A 14,037-nucleotide genomic window follows, 5' to 3' on the forward strand; every position below is an offset into this window, starting at 1 on the left:
AAAGCACCCTTGATTTTGGCGACAGGTTGTAATGAAAATCTGCTTGGTTTAGACTTGTTAAAACGCCTATATGCGACTTTGTACTGCTCTCCGGAAGGAGTACAGCTTACATTGGGTAAAAGAATCACCTCTCCGATGTACTTGTCTATGGATGCACTCCCGCCAGAGCTGCGTTCACTCCCTGATACTCTTTGGGCGACTGGTCCTAACGATGTAGGCCTTTTAGAAATACCGCCATATGTAGTTACTTTGAAAGCAAATGTCAAATTTCCACGAATCCCTCAATACAGAATTTCTAGTGAAGGTGAACGTGCACTTCTATTGATTGTGCAAGATTTGATTAAGAAAGGTGTGGTTGAAGAAACTAGAGGAAACGTCTGTAATAGTCCTGTATTACCGATTTTGAAGCGTACTGATCCTTCAAAGCCTCCAGTATATAGATTTGTTATCGATCTTAGAGAGGTTAATAAAATTGTGGTTCCGCAGTTTCCCGTGGTTCCAGACATCACTGCCTTGTTAACATTGATTCCTGCAACAGCTACATGGTTTTCAGTCATTGACTTGAAAAATGCCTTTTTCAGCATTCCGATAGCCGAGGAAAGCAGAGATATTTTCGGCTTCTGTCTAGGAGGTCGAAGCTTCAGGTTTAAACGCGCTCCACAAGGCTATTGTGAGAGCCCATCCATTTACAGTCAGGCATTAAAAAGTCAGTTAGATTCCTTTGTACTTCCTCCAGGTTCTACTCTAGTGCAGTACGTAGATGACCTTCTAGTGGCAGCTGATGACAAGGAAACTTGCAAAGCAGCTACGATTTCGTTATTGCATCATTTGTCCAATTTGAATCACAAGGTGTCACCTTCGAAAATGCAATATTGCTGCCAAGAAGTGACCTACCTAGGTCATCTCTTGTCAAAGGAGGGAAGGAAGTTGACCCCAGAGAGAATAAAAGCAATTACGCAGATGAGTGTTCCTCGTACACAGAGAGAAGTACGTGCCTTTCTAGGTATTACCTCTTACTGTAGGCAGTGGATCCCAAATTTTTCTCTTTTAGCAAAACCATTGGTAGCTTTGACTGGAAAAAATGTTCCGAGTCCGGTGCCATGGTCTGCTGAATGTCAGGAGAGTTTTTCTGAGTTACAAAAAGCATTGTGTTCAGCTCCTGTATTGGGTACACCCGATTACAGCAAGCCATTCACGCTCTATGTTCACGAGAGAGAAGGTTGCGCGTTGAGTGTTCTGACACAGAGATTTGGTGATAAACAACGCCCTTGTGCGTATTTTTCATCAACATTAGATCCGGTAGCTAGAGCGTTACCTAGTTGTTTGAGAGCTACAGCGGCAGCTGCGGCTTCCATTCGACAATCTGCTGGTTTGGTGATGAATAACATGCTAGTGGTCATGGTTCCTCATGCTGTGGATACACTCATGAACAGAACCAAAACGCAACACCTTACCAGTGCTAGATTATCTGGTTATGAGCTGACACTGCTAGCGAGTCATATTCAGATCAAAAGATGCAATGTATTGAATCCAGCAACACTGTTGCCGGCTAATCAAGAGTCGAGTGATTCCGAACCCCATGACTGTTGTTTCAGAACCGAGGAAGAGACAAAAGGACGAATTGATTTAAAAGACACCCCATTGTCAGATCCAGATGGCACGTTGTATGTTGATGGGTCATGCTTCAAATTGGAGAATGGTGATGTGACTGCTGCCTATGCAGTAACGACTTTGAGTACGATTGTGGAGACTGCGAGAGTGAGTCAGAATTCTGCCCAAGCTGCAGAATTAATCGCTCTAACGAGAGCGTGTGTTTTAGCTAAAGGAAAGAGAGTGAATGTGTTCACAGATAGTCAGTACGCGTTCGGCGTGGCCCATAATTTTGGCCGTTTGTGGAAAGAAAGAGGTTTCATTACGTCCCATGGGACTAAGATTCAACATGGTCAGCTAGTTAACGACTTGTTGGAATCTCTAACCTTGACGACTGAAGTTGCGATTGTGAAATGCAGTGCGCATAAAGCAATCACGGATGATGTTGGTCGTGGGAATGCTTTTGCTGACGAGACCGCTAAGCAGACAGCTAGAAATATGATGAGTAGAATGTATGTTGCAACGTCTGCAAGATGGATTTCTGAGTCTGGAATGTGCGAGGATACAGTGGAAAGTGTGAAAGAGATTCAGAAAGAGGCAACTGAGGAGGAAAAGCGTGCATGGAAAGAAAGTACGGGCAAGTTGGATTCGAGTGGGTGTTGGATTGATTTGTCGGAACAGCAGCGTTGGATGTTGCCTGATGCGTACGTGCTCGCTGTGGTGACAATGGCACATGGAGTAGCGCACATAAGTTCTAAAGGAATCTGTAAAATGTTAGCTCCAGTTTGGAAGAATGATGGGATTAGTAAATGTGCAGAAAGAGTGGTGAAAAATTGTATGGTATGCCTGATGCATAATCCTGGCAAGGGAACCCCTACACCTGCTGGTCACTTCGCTCCACCTTCCTGCCCCTTTGAAGTAATTCAGTTAGATTTCATACACATGGATCGTTGTAATAACTTAAAGTACGTCCTGGTGGTAGTTTGTGCATTTTCCAGATGGATCAAAGCATATCCACTGAAAGACAACACTGCCCTATCAACTGCCAAAATTCTTCTCAAAGAATATTTCCCTAGGTACGGAATGCCACGGATTGTATGGTCAGATAACGGAAGTGAGTTTATAGGGAAAGTTATGCAGAGTGTGTGTGCCGGTTTAGGTATAAAACAAAAGTTCCACAGTGCAAACCATCCCCAGTCTGCTGGTTTAGTTGAGGGTTACAATGGCACCCTTAAACTAAAACTAGCTAAAATACAGGCATCCACGGGTTTATCCTGGCCAGACGCACTACCCTTGGCTTTGTTATCCACGAGAGCGACTGTGCATTCTAGAGTAGGGCTTAGTCCATATGAAATTGTCTTTGGCCGTCCTGCTAATATTTGGGGAGTGCCAAGGCCAAAGGAATTTTGTTCTCTGGAATGTCCAATGTTGATTGATTACCTTTACGACTTGACTGCTAAATTGAGTCTTATTCACCAACAGGTTTTCGATGCATTGCCAAAGCCTCCGGAGAGTCCAGGGCATCAGCTGAAACCAGGTGACCACGTTGTGGTACGAAACTTTGCGAGGACGAAGAACCTTCAGCCCAGATTTGTTGGCCCCTACCAAATACTTCTAACAACGAGAACTGCTGTTCGTGTGGCTGGTCGCAAGCATTGGATCCATGCGACCCATGTCAAACGTGTGCCCTTGCCACTTCCTTATGACAACTGGGTGAAGAAGGGAATTGGTGCCTCTGAGTTCGAGCGAACACCCAAGTTTGTCCCTTTCAGCGATGCCGAATTGATAACTGACACTTCGAACTCTGACTCTCCTCCTGAAACTACTTCTTTGATTCCTGAACACTTGCCCTCTGCATCAGAAGAAACTTTGCCATCTGCGAACTTGAACATTGCAACCTCTACTGACAACACACTGTTTCCTGATCAAACGGTTCCTGCAAAACTAAGATACAACTTACGATCTCGTAATATGGACAAATAAAGCAGGAAACTGCCTATTGTGATATTTGAAATTCTGAACTTTTGCCTCCAGCCAGGAAGTTTGCTATTGTTTTATTGTTTTTAAAATTGCCTTGCCGTCTGGGTAGCCGTAGGGTCGTGGCTGTGTGCCTAGTTGAATCTGCAGGGGTCAGACACAAGGTTGATCTTTCTGTTGGTTCTGGGAACTCCCAGGGCTGATAGAGGCATTTTCATCTACGTACACATCATCAGTGGTCGCGAGCGGATTGTAGAAGATGGAGCTTCCTGCGCTGCAACGAGAAAATGTAATTTATGTTCGCAGAAACAGACTTTACAGAATCCTTCATAGTAAATGTTTTCTGATGCAATGTGCTATTACATTTTTAATTGTTTTGATAACGTTGGTGGGTGGAATCGTTTTTGGTATAAATTTAATCTTTGTGCCAGTAACTACAGTACCTCCCCTTGATCCTGCTACCTCTACTGTTTCTTCTATACACTCTTTTCATTCATTTCCTGAACACGAGCAAGCTCGACGCTCAGAATTTATCAATAACACTTTCGTACAGCTCTTGCACCAACACCAACTGGTAGTTAACACTACAGACTGCTGGGTGTGTGGCTTGATACCCCACACTATGGATAAAGGCATTCCCTATCTGGTTTTACCTTTTAGCTATAATGGATCATTTCAGGCCTTTCAAACCATCTTTGCCTATGCCCTTGAAACCTATCCTCCACGTCCACCACGTTCCACTAAATATAACTCTGCCAACAAAGCTTTAGTCCAGGGAATTATTGACATGATCAAGGACGTCAATAATACTCCATCTTACCCTAGAGACGAATTACGAGTATATTTGAGTTGGAATTCTTCAGAGTATCGCCTTAGTTTGGGAGAAAGCAAGCGTAAAAGCTCAACTCCAATCTGGGTCGTGCCTCACCGAGGTCAGGTCTGTTTGCCAGGTAATGGGAGAAATCCGAGAGCTCAGCTAGGGAGGAGTGAGTGCATTGAGACTTACGTGTTTCAGTCTAACTCCTCCCCTGCTTTTCTTACTGCTAGAGGTACCTACTTCATCCGTCAAGACAGAGCGTATACATGGTTGCCTGCTGACTTTTCAGGTTCATGTTATATTGCTCGTTTGTTGCCTCCAACATACACTGCTTCATCTGATTATCACAAGACCAGAGTAGCAAGAGGTGTTTTCAGCAAGGAAGATACCGCTGGTCAGGAAGCTGGAGACTTCTTCAAAGGTTTCCTTCCGTTCTGGGGGCCTATGGCCAATAGTAGAAACATACGTCAGCTAACACGGGTAGTTGAATCTACTATTACCGAAACTGCTGGTGCCCTTAGCAATTTGACAGCTGAGCTTCAGGCAGATAGACTCATGACGTTGCAGAACCGTATGGTTCTAGACGTAATACTTGCAGATCGAGGTGGGGTATGCAGAATGATCCAATCGAGCTGCTGTGTCTTTATTCCCAACAATGCTCCAACAGTCTATGAGGCGATCTCTAAACTACACAAGATTTCCGACTCTATACATGTAGACAAGGGAAACTGGTCCTTCATAGAGTGGTTTTGGACTCTGATATCAGCGTGGGGATGGAAGGTTCTGATGGTCATTGGTGTCATCTTAGTATTCCTATTCTCATGCTGCCTGATTATCCAGTGTGGTCCCGCTTTGTGTAGTCTCTGTGCTGCAACCTGTTTCAGAAAACCACCTGCGTTTGGAGAAAAGGCACGAGAAAGGATGATGATACAACAGCATATCACTGACCTGATGAGCATAGAATTAGACTCTGACATAGACTGAGTAATTGCCTATATAAGGGCAAAAGGAGGGTCTGAGGTTCCGTGACGATTTGAACCCGTGTTTTCAATATTGTCGGAAATACATAATATTGGTATCAGCGAACCGCAAATGATCCATTTAGCATATCCTGGTGTTTTCGCTATGCTACAAGCAAGAGTACTCCTGTTACAAACACATTTCCGATCTACCCATGGCATCCATCTTAGATCATGGCAGCCATTTTGTGTTTCTTGCCCTCACATACGCAATAACCCCTGATTACTCAATTTCGATTAAGGACACGTGGGCTTAGCCGGTGATTCACCTTTCCAGTAACACGTGCACCTTAGACCAGAACACGCTGTGGCTACATGACTCGACAAAGGCTGCCTCCTCTGCCTAAGGCTAGTCCTGCTATACTGGTTCTCGTGTTCGTTGGCCTGATCATGATTAGGCGGCCGAAGCTGGTAGCCTTGCCCATTTACAACCCACAAACATCCCTTATCCTGCTTTTCTATCTTCTGCACCTGGCTCTGCTCCTTTCCTTCTGGGCCTTTATTAGGGGGAGGTAACGAAATTTACGATGAGGCGGTCCGGGTCTTGAATGAAAAGTTGACATGAGATTATGATGGAAAAGTGGGAACCCCTCGTTCGTAATGTTTTGACATCAGATATTGTCGACGATTCCTGTGCAACGCCAAATATTTATTGTTTAGGACACAAAGGTTTGGGAATGTATTACATGTAAAGAATTTGCCTCAAGCTCAAATTTTAGTATATAAGGAGCAAACCTTTTTGTACAAATCGAACAGGCTCCTAGATACTGCCCGTGTGTAGTTTCTGTGACTTCTGTGTCCCTGCAGTAATAAACCTTTGGTCTTTGACGCCACCATCGAGAAGCCCGTGTTTCTGTTTATTTGTGCACCGAGACAGGTGGAACTCCGGGGTCTTCGGGTGTTATCCCTGACACCTCTGGACGGATCCAAAAAGTCCAGAACTCCAGCCCCATTCATGAAAGCTACTCATCCAAGGGTTAATTCTCTCAAGCTTGGATTATAGTAATGCCCTTTTCCTGGGTGCTCCAGAAGCTAACATTAACATCCTCCAACGAGTCCAAAATTGTGCAGCCAGGTTGCTCACTGGCGCACCGGCAAGATCTTCAGCCAGATCAGCATTGAGATCCCTTCACTGGCTGCCAATGCGGGAGAGGATCAAGTTCAAATCCCTGTGCATTGTACATAAGTCCCTACTGGGTAAGGGACCCCCAATCTTAAGGAGCTTGGTTTGCCCCTACAAGGCCAATAGGGCCCTCCGCTCCGACCACGGGCATTTTGCCAATGTTCCTAGAGTGAAGAGGGCTCAAACAGAAGGACACAGATTCTCTGTAAATGCGGCGACCTTGTGGAACGCACTCCCTTTCAGGATTCGAACCGAACCTAGTTACTTGAGGTTTCGAAAGCTCCTTAACACCCTCCTCTTTCCCCAGGACTCTTAAATCATGGTTTCCTCCTCATTTGTCCTCTGTTCTACTGCGCTGGGACGCTCTCGGGCAGCCATGCGCTTTACATTTATTTTCATTTCATTTATACATTTATTTTCATTTCACAGTGGTGCCAGGGGTCATTTTACAGCTGCCCAGCAATTAGTGGGCAGCTGCCCCGTTTAGGCTCAAACTCTTGCGCATCTTTGCTTTCGCTGCCTAGGCAGCCAGCCCTGACTATTTGGACAAAGGGCATTTGAGCCCCATGGAAGGCCAGTTGACCTGGGGTCAGTACCTAATGTGATTCTTGCGCAAGGTGATTGCATACTGTGTTCATGATAGTAATTACCTAATGCCTAATGTGATTTATGCGTAATGTATTTATGTATCCTGCCTGATACCTCTACCAATGCCTTATGATTAGGAGGTTGCTTTGCGTAGTATGGTTTATGCTAGTGAGTTTATGTTTTCTTGCGTGATCTATGCCTAAGGTGATTAGTATTGCGTAGTGTGTTCCTACCTTTTACCAGTAGTTACTGGTTGTGCCCTCCAATTAGTAATTTGTGCTTCAGTGATTCTATGTTCTACATCTACTATTTCTACTAAGTGCTGATTCTGACAGTGGTCCATGTGGCCCTGTCATGTGTATATAATCCCCTGTAAATACTGTCCAGTGCCAGTTGGCACAGTGTATATGTGTGATTATGATCCAATGTGTTTATGGTAATACAAAGGCTATTTTTACATATGACCTTGTGTGGAGTTCCTTTTTGTGGTGTGCCTAGTGTGTTGCTACTGTGTGTGTGTGTTGCGCAAACGCTTTACACATTGACTCCGGGATAAGCCTGGCTGCTCGTGCCAAGCTACCAAGGGGGTAAGCATAGGTTATCTTTGGTGTGTACCTCCCTTGCCCTGACTAGAGTGGTGGTCTCTGCCTGTCTTTGGCGCAAGCCTTAGCCAACCAGAGATTCCATTTCAAACACACCGTATTTGGTCTTTGGACACACTCACACCTGTAAGGAAGATGTCCTGACACTCCCTCCTTGCTTTTCCTTCAGTCCGGCTGTATCTTCTTTCCCGCCCTGATTATTTCTTCAATCCATCCCTCTAGTACGTCTTAGTTTCCTCTCCTTTTCCACCTCTCCCCTGCCGCTTTTTCCTCTTACTAAATTCTATTTCCCACTCTGACCTGCCTTTCTCCCTGTGCCTTTGGCTGCTGTACTCTTTCACTTCCTCCTCTTCCTTCTCTCATTTCTTATTTCTTATGTCTCTGCTTTAATTTCAGTCTCCTTATCTGTTTCCTCTCCCTTTCTGCACCCTCTGCAACCCCATCTTTCTGCCTTCTTTGCGCCTTTTTCTTTCTTCTTATCACGCTATTCATTTTCTATTTAGTCTCCTTTTTGTTCCCCTTTTCCCTCTATAACCTCTTGTTAAACACCTTCATTTAATTCCCCCCTTTGTGTATTTCTCCCTGCTGCTCCCCTTTATAATCCTCTCTACCTCATCTTCTTGATTTTTCTTTTTTTTGATCTTATCTCTTTCTTGTGCCCTTTCAACCCTCTACATTTTCGCCCCTCACCTTTCTCTTTTCTTCTCCTTATCTCTTCTTTTATTGTGCTCATGTACGCCTCTCTCTCTACTGCCATTCTTCATTATTTTGTGCCCTATTGACAATTCACTATATGCCTGGGCGTGCCCCAGCCCTTATGCTGTTTTGAATTTGTGTCCAGCCTGCCGTGGCATGCTAGAGGAAGCACACTGGCACCTATGGCATTGTGGATAGGTGTCCGGTCTGCCAATATGGGCCGGTGAGTGCATATCTGTATCTCCGGTGTTCTAACACCTGGGTCAGGCATGCTGACGCAGGCCTGTGTCCGCATGCTGCACCTATGATGTTAGTGGCAAGGTGCCCTGTATGCCGTCACAGGCTGGGTGTGCTCAGTCACACCCATAAGGGGGTTGAACTGAGTCCAGCTGGCCCAGGCAGGGTAGGAAGCACTCACTCGTATCTAAGGTGTTAGGGCCTAGGGTAAGGCCATGGCCCCATCTGCCACTGCAGAATGATGGGTGCGCACTGGCATCTATTGTAAGTAAACCCATAAGCAGCTTGCCATTATAGGCCACTGTAAGTGTGCACCTGCACCTATGGTGCATGTGGTTGAGTGTGTTGAATGCCATCTCAGGCTTGTATATTAGCACAGACACACATATTAGTTAAACTGAGTCCAGTCTGCTGTGCAGACTCGGGCATGGTCACTTGCATCCCTGTTGCTGTGGACTATGTGTCAAATCTTTAAGCGCAATGTGCAAGTGTGCCCAGGTAGTGAGGAATGCCTATATGTGTTTTCGCTACCTATGGGGCTTGCTATGCCCATAGGTTAACATGGGGAAGTGGTTGACATTACTCTGGGTGCAATAGTGGATTGCAGTGGAGCAGCCTCCTGATGTTTCCTATCAATGGATTCACCATGCCATACCCTTTCCATTGGTAAAGGGGTTTGTGGTATAACTCGCTTAGAAATGTCATTTATGGACTATGGACATTTCTATGCTCTGAGTCTTGTGTGCTGAGGTGCCTGGCTCTAGTGGACACTAGGGTTGGGGAAGCACATCTGTGCATTCCCCAAGTGGAAGTCATAAACCATGGGCATCCCACGATAATAGCAGACCTCTGCCATTTGAGGTCCGAATGGTATAGATTGGAGTGAGAGGTTTTGAAACTTAGCCTCTAGGTGCCGGATCATGACCCCACTAAAAATAAGATCTGCATCCCAAGGCCCTATGGCTACAATTTAGGGGAGATCTCTGTGGTTCAAAGGGAAACATCTTAAACCACCCCTAACTTCAAAAACACACAACAGTATATCTTGGGGTGCCATCCTTCAGCAAAGAGTGAGATACGCTTGTGGGGACGTGGTATCAGAGTGCCTGGCCTGTGTGGTGCACATTGCCAGAGGATTCTCTTGTGCACATTGCGGATACCTGTCCGCATAGTGGCTGGTCTGGGCCAAGGACCTGCTGAAGTATGGCATCCTGTCCGATTCACAGGATGCTACCCTCGGAGGTGGGAGTGTACCTGTGGTAGTGCCTCATTCTACCTCATGTGGCTCTGCTGAACTTGTGCATGTGTGTGTGTGTCTAGACTGGTCTGATCCAACCTGTATGTTTGTGCACTAGACGTTGTGCCTCATTTCCAGCGAGGTACGGAATTTCAACTCTTTGCTGTGTGTGGTACCGGAATTGCCTAGTGCAACTCATCTCAATGTGCACCAGTCATTGTGCCTCATTTCAAGGGAGTTGCGAAATTAGCATCTCCACGTATTTGAAATCTCAGGTACCTGGTATGACTCATACTACTGTGCACTAGACGCTGTGCCTTGTTTGCCTGGGCACAACCAGGATCATCATATACTGATCGGGGTGCCTCCTCCTATCGAGAGGCTCCCCTGCGTTACTCTCCATTCATTGGTTGCTCCCTTTTATCCCTCATCGCAGTGTGCCAACTGTCCTCTCCACACCTGGCCCCACCCGAAGGCATCTTGGGGACAGGTAGTAACCAGAGAGACATTGACTGGGTTGAAGTTACATTCCAAGACAGTTCAGAGGCGGGCCAAGAGACTGCGTGACTCCTTTGTGTTTTGAGACCTCTGTGTGAACTTCCTGAGTGGCTGCTAAACTCCCCATGTGTACATCTAACTTGTAATTAAAACTGCTACATTTTCCCACCTTCTTCTTGAGGACCCCGACTAAGTGCGACTTTGGCCCTGTGTGGTCCAGTGTCTGGGAGGCAGGGTTGGTTATCTTCCCTCTGGGGTTATAGGACAATTGGGGTGAACTAAAGGTTGGAGGGAGGCTTTAGCCATGCAGTCTGCAGAGGGTGACACATTGACCTGCCAGGTTTCGGTGGCTCTCCATTAGGGTGCTGAGTGCATATGTGTGTTAGAGCGTCCCGTACAGACTGGCTAATACCTGCCGCAGTGCGTAGCGGTGCAGAGTGAGTGAGTGTTTGTGATTAAAAGTGATAGTGCGCGGACCGTCTGCAATTCACAACACTAGCCGTCAGTGCTACTTCATATGTTGATTGTATACCAAAGCACAGAATATTTGACATTGGGTTTACCCACCTGGCTCCACCCACGGTGCTGCTAAAAAGTGTTGTACTTTCGTGTATGTTGATATCGTGCACCAAATAAGAGTGCTCTCTCTCAATTGGGGGTGGGGAGATTAGGAATTGTCCACAGTGTGCATACTTTTGATATCATAACAATACGAGTGGGCCTACTACTGCTACTAATATATTCAAATGTGTTTTATGCCTAAAAAGTATATGGTATTCACGTGATAATGATTGAATATGTGTTGAATAAACGTTTTCACTTACATTCTGTGTGAAGTCTCTTTTGTGACGCTCAGTGTATTTATTGCGAGTGACTGCTGTGCCTTTGGTTTACACATTGCCTGTGATATAAGCCTGACTGCTCAGTACCAAGCTACAAGGGAGAGCACTGGTTGTACATTGAGTGTAATCACCTGCCCTTGATGGAACTGTAGGTTCTGCCTGACTGGGGGCATCCCTTCAGCCACCAGACACTGCCTGTTCCAACACCCCCTTTCTCTCACCCCTATGCTATCTGCTTTCTTTGGCACAACTATTTGTTCTCTCTCGCCCTTTTTGCCTCTTAGTTTTCTCTCCTTTGCCCTATTTCCTCCATTCATCCCCTGCTTCCTTTGAACCTGCTTCATACCCCACCAGACTTCTGTCTGGCTCATCTCTACTATCCCTTCTCACATCTTCTAGGCTTCATCGTTCTCTTGAGCACTGTTTTCTTTTTCTCCCTTTCTTTCTAACTAAAGGATGTGGCTTTACAACCAGAGCTTACAACTTTGGAACTGGGAAACCAGGTTCGAGACTTTCCATCGCTCAACGACCTGTGATTCTAGGCAAATGGCTTAATCTCCCCGTGACAAAGCAAATGAATTTGGCCTTGTGTAATGTAATTGGTGCTCATGTAAAGCACTCTAATATTTTCGGTCGACTTTGCGCTATGTAAAAATGCAAAAAAGAAATTTAAATTCTCCTCCCATTCAGCTTTCTTATCCTCAACCTACTCCAGTTTGCTTTGTCCTGCTGCCCACGCATTGATCCTGATAATTGCTTTCACCGACACTACCCCTTTTATGACTCACTGGTAACTACATTGATAGCTCTGCATTGACTTAACATTACCTATATATAATATTTTCCTGTGCGTCACGTTGAACCCCACGCCCACCATCACCTTACGCAGTCGGAACTCTTCTCAGTCTATTAAATCCCAGTGTGGGAGGCTCGCCATTTTTGGGCCTGCAGCCCACTGTTGAATCCACTTTCTTGTCACTGTGCTCTGCCTTGGGTGAAAGGGGGCAGCACAGATCACATACTACTCTTTTTGGTGTAAAAAAGGCAGCTTTATTGAAAACAGGTGCACATCACATTTAAAACTTTAGGCCGTTGCCTTTACAAAACTACACCTCTCTATAGTGGAGTCTTGTGGCTCACTGGTTAGAGGCGGCAGACCCGGGAGCAGAGGACGGCCCGGGACCAGGGTCGTGGACCAGGGTCAGCAGACTCGATAATTCTAACCTCAGTGCCTACTCTAACCAGAGATCACACTCGGCAACTCTGGGCATTAAGCTTGCCTCATCTCCACAATGGCCCCCCACATACGCCGGGGATGCCTGGTTTCACCTTGGAGATACCCAGAAGGGACCATCTCACAGGGAAAGCCAGGATGGGTTCCCCAGCGGTCTATTGCGCAGAGATACTCCTTCGGGAGTCGATTCTAGCGCGTTAGAGACCCGTAATTAAATTAAATTATACACAAACTGCCTAAAGAAACTGACTTCCACCCCTAAAATACCAGCCCCATCACATATTTATCCTACAGATTTCTAACTCCTACCCTGCTATTGATATTTTGGACTTTAACTCTTGTACCACTTAACCTACATCTATCTACATTCCGACAGCATAACGTTTGATTAAACCATCCACGTTTATCTTTTTGTTGACAACCCCGCAATTCTCCTGCTCACCTATGGCAACAATAGTAATATTGCTGTAGAACCATGCCAACTTAAAGGTCAACCACCACGCAGAAAACCCCCAGATTTTCTGACACCCTTCCCCCCACACTAGAGCCCTGGAATTTTCTGACCCCTCCCACCTAGGGTCCTCCACCTCATCTGTGCGCATTCAGGAGCATATTTACAATGCCCCAGTGGCACTTTTACGATGCCAGAAAGTCACTTCTGTGATGCTCTGGAGTTGCCGTATGCCGACCCATAAATTTACAATACATGCAAAGCAACCCTGAGTGGCTTTTCATAGCCTTGTAAATATGGAGTGAGGGAATACCTTACTCTGCATGGAACCGGCTTTCAATTGGTGCTGCTGTGGGTGTTCCCATGCATCCCCTATGGGGCCTCTTTTATGAGTTTCGGCCGTAGAGCAGTGCCGCAGGATTTCCTGCTGCGCTGTCCTATGGCAAAAGAAAAGGATAGGATTATGTCATATCTAGGAGATATGGAACATACCAGTCTTTTCTCTAGTGCTGGTGCAGAAAGGGCTGGTGTGTGCCAACGCAGACACCTGTGCACCATGGTGAAGGACTGGGTTTTCTCTAAGACCCAGCGGTGCCAGGGATAACACCTGAAACCTTCGTGGGTAACCTGTTCCGGCGTACAAATGACAGAGACACGGGACACTTCCTTCGACGTCAAAGATTCGAGGTTTATTTACTGCAGGGAACACAGAAGTCACAAGAAGTACATAGCATGTAGGTTCATGGAGACTGCTTCGAATTGTATCTGTGGATCGCTCCTTTTATACAGTTTTTCGTCATAAGATAACATGGCGAACAAAAGGTTACAACCCGGTTCCCACAGTACATTTCATAGGGGGTCGCTTTCATGTATTCAGGGCCCGGAACATAATTACAGAGCATTCGTCTGTTCCCAACTGTAAAAGTACATCTTCCCACCATTAGTGCATTCCATTCGGCTGTAAACGAATCAAGGAAGAGCCAGAAACAGGTGCAAAGGAAGACGAAGGTAGCGAACAGATCGAAAAGAGTGTAAATGGGGTGGTACCAGGAAACACGATTGCAGGGATCAAAGGAGACATGCCTAATGAATGCACAACTGAAACAATAGACCGGCACGGCAAGAT

The sequence above is a fragment of the Lissotriton vulgaris genome, chromosome 1_2, assembly GCF_964263255.1.
Source record: "Lissotriton vulgaris chromosome 1_2, aLisVul1.2, whole genome shotgun sequence".
Taxonomy (NCBI): domain Eukaryota; kingdom Metazoa; phylum Chordata; class Amphibia; order Caudata; family Salamandridae; genus Lissotriton; species Lissotriton vulgaris.